Source organism: Dipodomys spectabilis, unplaced genomic scaffold (assembly GCF_019054845.1).
Source record: "Dipodomys spectabilis isolate Male_0828 unplaced genomic scaffold, ASM1905484v1 ptg000002l, whole genome shotgun sequence".
Lineage (NCBI taxonomy): Eukaryota > Metazoa > Chordata > Mammalia > Rodentia > Heteromyidae > Dipodomys > Dipodomys spectabilis.
The window spans coordinates 33,487,886-33,493,386 of NW_024870679.1; the positions used below are offsets into that span (position 1 = coordinate 33,487,886).

The 5,501-nt window shown below is 36.6% G+C and overlaps 1 pseudogene; it reads right to left on the minus strand.

Moving 5' to 3' along the window:
* Positions 1–3,931: 3,931 nt before the first annotated feature.
* LOC122112993 lies at positions 3,932–4,046 on the minus strand (annotated as a pseudogene).
* Between the last annotated feature and the right edge of the window lie 1,455 nt (positions 4,047–5,501).

Here is a 5,501-nt window from a genome sequence, read left to right on the forward strand (position 1 = left end):
TTCTAAACTAGAGACACAATTTTGGTATAATAATTTAAAGATGATAATAAAATCTTGAGATGAGTTATCAAGAGTATCAGTATAGTAGAAAAAGAAGAAAGTTGGGACAGTCTTGAGCCTGATCTTAAAAGATCTAAAAGATTGTACAATGAAGTAAGCTGAGTAATACTGATCCATGAGGAAGAAAATGCATGAGGAAGATCTCCAAAGCCAAGTAAAAAAAGAATGACAAGGAAAAAAATTAATGAAAGCACTATCATGTGCTCTTAAAATGGGGGACTAAATAATGACATTGTCTTTGGCAATACAGAGACTTCTGGTAACCTTAGTAAGAATTGTTTCAAAAGAATGACTCTCAGAGAGATTGGAATGCAAGATAGCACCTATGAACAACTTCTCCAGGGAGTATTCTATAAAAGGAGGAGTGATGGAATTTTAGCTAGAGGGAGATATGGCATCTTGAGATGCCTTTTTTTAATTTAAGATTAAAATAGTGTGTTATATTTTTATGCCAGTGGAAAAACCAATTATGCAGGAATGACAGTAGATAATTATAGAAGCAAACAACACAACCAACAAGAGGTGATTGAAGCCAATGCTCAAGGGGATGGACTGACCTCAAAGAAGTATATCAGAAAAGAAGACAGTGGGCTAGGCATCCCTCAAAAACCAACTTAGTGGATTTGGTGTGAGGAAAGGAAGGAAGTTCTGTTTAGATCACTTACATTTTCTCAATGAAATTAGCAACGAGGTCACTTACTGAGAATCTAAGGGGAAACAAAAAGGATTGAGGACAGGAAAACAGTCCTAGATGTAGGAGAAATGACCAGGAAAATGTAAGATTCACATTTTACATTGTACCCACATCATTAACTTTCCACTAGACATTTCCACTAGACCAGAAGGGAGGAGACCACTGCCCACTTTGTTCATAAATAACTTACAGTATTTAAAGCTTTGCCTGTGTATAGGAGAAGCTCAAGAAACGTTTCCTGAATGGAAACACTGTCTTTTCAGCCTTCTCTGTGTTACAAATGGTCTTCTTACCCACAAATATTCCCCTTCTCACCTCATCCCACCACATTTTAGTAGCATTTTCCCAAATGATTTTTTAATGTGTCCATTTTTAAGGAAGCATTTTGTGGTTGGCTCATCTATTTTTAATTACCCATAACATTGTTTTTCAATGTCTAATGGATAGTTTTAAAGCTTCATGAACTAAAAAGCACATTTTGCCAAAATTAAATCAACTTGAAAGAATGAGGAGTTTGGATTGAGTTCAAATTTTTAAGCTCCTAAGAAAAAGAATGTACAGAAAGTGCAGTTCTGTTTCTTATATTCTTGTATCAAACATGAAATTCCTGGGACCAGTCTTGACTAAAAGAAGAATATGAGGACAAATTGAACTATGAAATGTACTTTAAAAAACAAAAACTTAAACCGCCAGGCACTGGTGGCTCATGCCTATGATCCCAGCTATTCAAAAGGCTGAGATCTGAGGATCACAGTTCGAAGCTAGCCCAGGCAGAAAAGTCTGTGACTCTCTTATCTCCAATAAACTTAGCCTGAAGTGGCACTGTGGCTCGAGTGGTACAGCACTAGCCTTCAACACAAAGAGGTTAAGGGACAGTGCCCAGGCCTGAGTCAAAGCCCCAGAACCAGCAGGAAAAGAAAAAAACAAACTTAAACCAAAATCTCACTGAATTGCCTGCCTAACAACCATATTTTCTTAATTTATTTATTTATCATAATGGTATTTTTTTAACTAAATCTCAAGCTGTTTCTAGTCACATCACAGAAATTTAAATGGCTTTGTGCTTCTTTTCAACAAATGAGGGACATTAACCTTATTCTTTTTCATAAAATTGATTAATATACATGTAAAGATATACATGTAAATTTGTCCATTAATATACATGTAAAGACTTGGTTAACACATAGAAGTGTAAGCAAAAACAATAAAGTAACATTTTAAGAAAAGTGAAAAAAATCTATATTCATATAGGCTTTCCACAGTCTTGTGATTTCCTAATATACATTCTTCAGTATGGGATATTTAATGAAAATCTATAAGCAATAACTTGGCTTTTGAATAGATAAACACTTTGGAAAGTATAATGAATTACTACACCTAAAGTGTTTTAAACTTTATTCTTCTATTGAAATACTTCTACTATGTGAAATGTGCCTCAGTTTACTTATTCCATCAAACAGTTGGTGGTAGTTTCTATGGTCATAAATAAAACTGCTCTTAACATTGCCATATAGATTTTTATGTGAACCTAATTTGTTTCTTTGGAGTTAATCAGTGCTTTTAATAACAATTATTAAAATATTTAAAATGACTACTTATTCTGTGGTTCTTAGGTACCTTGATGCAAATTTAATTCTACTAGTGGATACTGAAAACCTAATATGCGGAATATGGACTTAGGTAAAACCATATCTAAAATAAAATCAGGTTTTGGAAAGTACCAAGGATACAAAATTCATTTCAAAGACTTAAAAAGTTCAGACTACTGTAGGATAATTGATTTTGTCGTTTTAATATGGCTCTAACTTCTAAAACTTTCAGAACATATTTTGAATGCTCTACTGGCTATGGGGAAACAGGTAAGAAGACATGGAAGTTTCTCAAATTTAAAATTCCCCTAAGAACTCAAAATTGGATTGAACAATATTAACTTTTAATATTCATTTTATTGCTTCAAATAAAATAACAATTGACCTATCTGCAAAGAGTTTACAGATTTATGAGGGTGGGGAGATAAAAATGACAATGTAGGCAAAAGAAAAGATGGAAATCAACATTGAGAACAGAAGGAAAGACTTGTGGAAAACATTCGCAAGTGACTTGAGAGGTAGGGTGCTTCATTTGAAACTGTAGGCTTCTTCTATAACTGGCACACCTTAGAGTATGAAGGAAATGTAGACAGACTCTGGGAATCGTTTCTTTTTCCTGTCCTTATATGGCAATAATGAGCCAATAAACAAATAAACATAAACTTCCCTATGGCCCACAAACGGGGGGGAGGGGAAGAAGTAGTTGTGTATACAGAACACATCATTAAGTGTATTCTTCTAAATTTGTCTGATAACACCATGTGATCTATTACAGAACACCATTATTAGATTTGGAGACCATTAACAGAGGATGAAGGACTAATGAGTCATTCCAAAATAAAGCCATCTGACTCCATTTGTACAGCAAACTAATCAAAGTCAGATGCAGTGAAGCTTCAGTTCACATATAATTTTGCAGCCAGAACATTCAAATCCTGCTGCAATACCAAAGGGAATACTTTATCAGCAAGTTTTTCACCTAGCATACCATGTAAGGAAAATGATCCGAGTTCATATAGAAAATACTGCTGCACAGAAAGCACCAGAAAGGACACATGAATCTCTCCATTTTTCATTATTCCCTCCCCAATTTTTCCCTTTCCCACTGTTACGCCTCAACTCATCTTTCTCCTCCCAAACTATAGACACATACTATAAGCTTGCCAAAAGTCATTAAGGAAGTATATGTTAAGGTTAGAATATTTGTTTCCCATAAGTCGTGCCTTATCCTCTTCCTTAGCTTTTTCCCTCAAGACTAGTGTTTTACCACTTGAGCTGCACCTCCACTTGTAGCATTTCACTGTTTAACTGGAGATAAAGTAGAATAGGTTTATTTGCCTGGGCTGTCTTCAAATCAAGATCCTCAGATCTCAACCTTCTGAGTAATTATAATTACAGGCATAAGCCATCAACTCACAGCTGATTCTCAGATATATAATCACTAAGAAACAAAAAGCTTTTGGGTGTTACTTTAAATGTTAAAACTGTATATGTATTTATGTACTTTAAATCTTAGAACTTTATATGTGTTTGTGGCTGTATATAAAGACATAATTTTATGTTAAAGACATAAATTATGGTTGGGATTCATATTCCTTCTTACATGTACCAAAACTCATACTCAAAAATGAGTTCTGGGTCACAAAAGAAAATTTACTGTTTGTACCTGTTAACTATAATTTATTTTTATGAGTCAATATACAAATTATTAATTGTCTCACTAAGAACTGTTGACATATATAGCTTTTTCACTCACTATGCACAGTGTCGGAGGTTCAGAGATAGCTGTTATAATACAGCGCAGTGTACAATGAAGAGTGGGGGTGGATACTTATACAGAGAGCATGTACTTCCAGTCTGATCCTTCCCAGGCTAAATTAGTAAAAGTCTCTGAAGGATATAATCCCTGAGCTGTCTTAAAATGTCAAATAGAAAGAAAACAGATAAAAAAGTAAAAATAGAATGGACATCCCAAAGATATCACAAGTGTAAGATGTTATTGTGAAACTTGGAGTGATTTTCCACAGCTAAATATGTGCATTGTATATGGAGGTCTATAATAAACGAGCTCAACAAATTCTTAGCCTACAAGATTCTCACTTTCCAGTCATACAATCTCTTCTATACTGACAGGTTAAACTCCTTTTTGGGGGAAGAAGGGATATTGTTGGTCCTGGCGCTTAAACTTAAGGCCTGGGCATTGTCCCTCGGCTTTTTTTTTCTCTACTTGAGCCACAGCTCCACTTGCTGCTTTTTTGATAGCTAATTGGACATAAGAGACTCACAGACTTTCCTGCCCAGGCTGGCCTCAAATTGGATCCTCAGATCTCAGTCTCCTGAGATTCTAGCTGTGAGCCACTGGTACCTGGCCATGTTGAACTTTTTTTTGGGGGGGGGGGGGTCCAGTCGTGGGGCCTGAACTCTGGGCCTGGGCGCTGTCCCTCAGCTCTTCAGCTCAAGGCTAGCGCTCTACCACTTGAGCCACAGCGCCACTTCCGGCTTTTTTTTCCTGCTTATGTGGTGCTGAGAAATCGAACCCAGGGCCTCAAGCATGCAAGGCAAGCACTCTACCACTGAGCCACCTTCCCAGCCCATGTTGAACATTTTTAAAACAACATGAAACTAATGTGTATTCTTTGGAAGATTCGATTTGTACACATATTCTCTCTGTAGGTCCTGATCATATAGCATGGTGCCAGGCAGGAAGTCCTCTTCCAAGCACCCTTCTGTGGCAGAAGCTAGCACAGCTCACCAACCCTTCTCCCTTTTTCATACTGGGCACACAGCTATACAGCATCAGCATTCTTGGCCTCCTCAACTGATAGTTTGGCATCCTGGAATTAAGTTCTGCATCAATAGAATGGACAAAAATGGTCTGTACTGCTTCCAGATCTGGCCCATAAACATCTTCCACACTCAAAGCCCCATGCTTCCTCCTCCCGTTCCACAGGGATCTAAGATAGTGAAGGTGGCAGCACCATGAAATGGAAGATATTTATGTTTCAGAATTCTGGTGGGCCAAAGTCCCTCAAGCAAATCATGTTGGACTGTGATGTGAACACAAACTAAACCTTTACTGTGTTAAATCACTAAGGCTTTACAATTGTGTCATTAAAGCAGTTAACCCTAGGCAAGAGTATTTATTCCATTCATTTAAC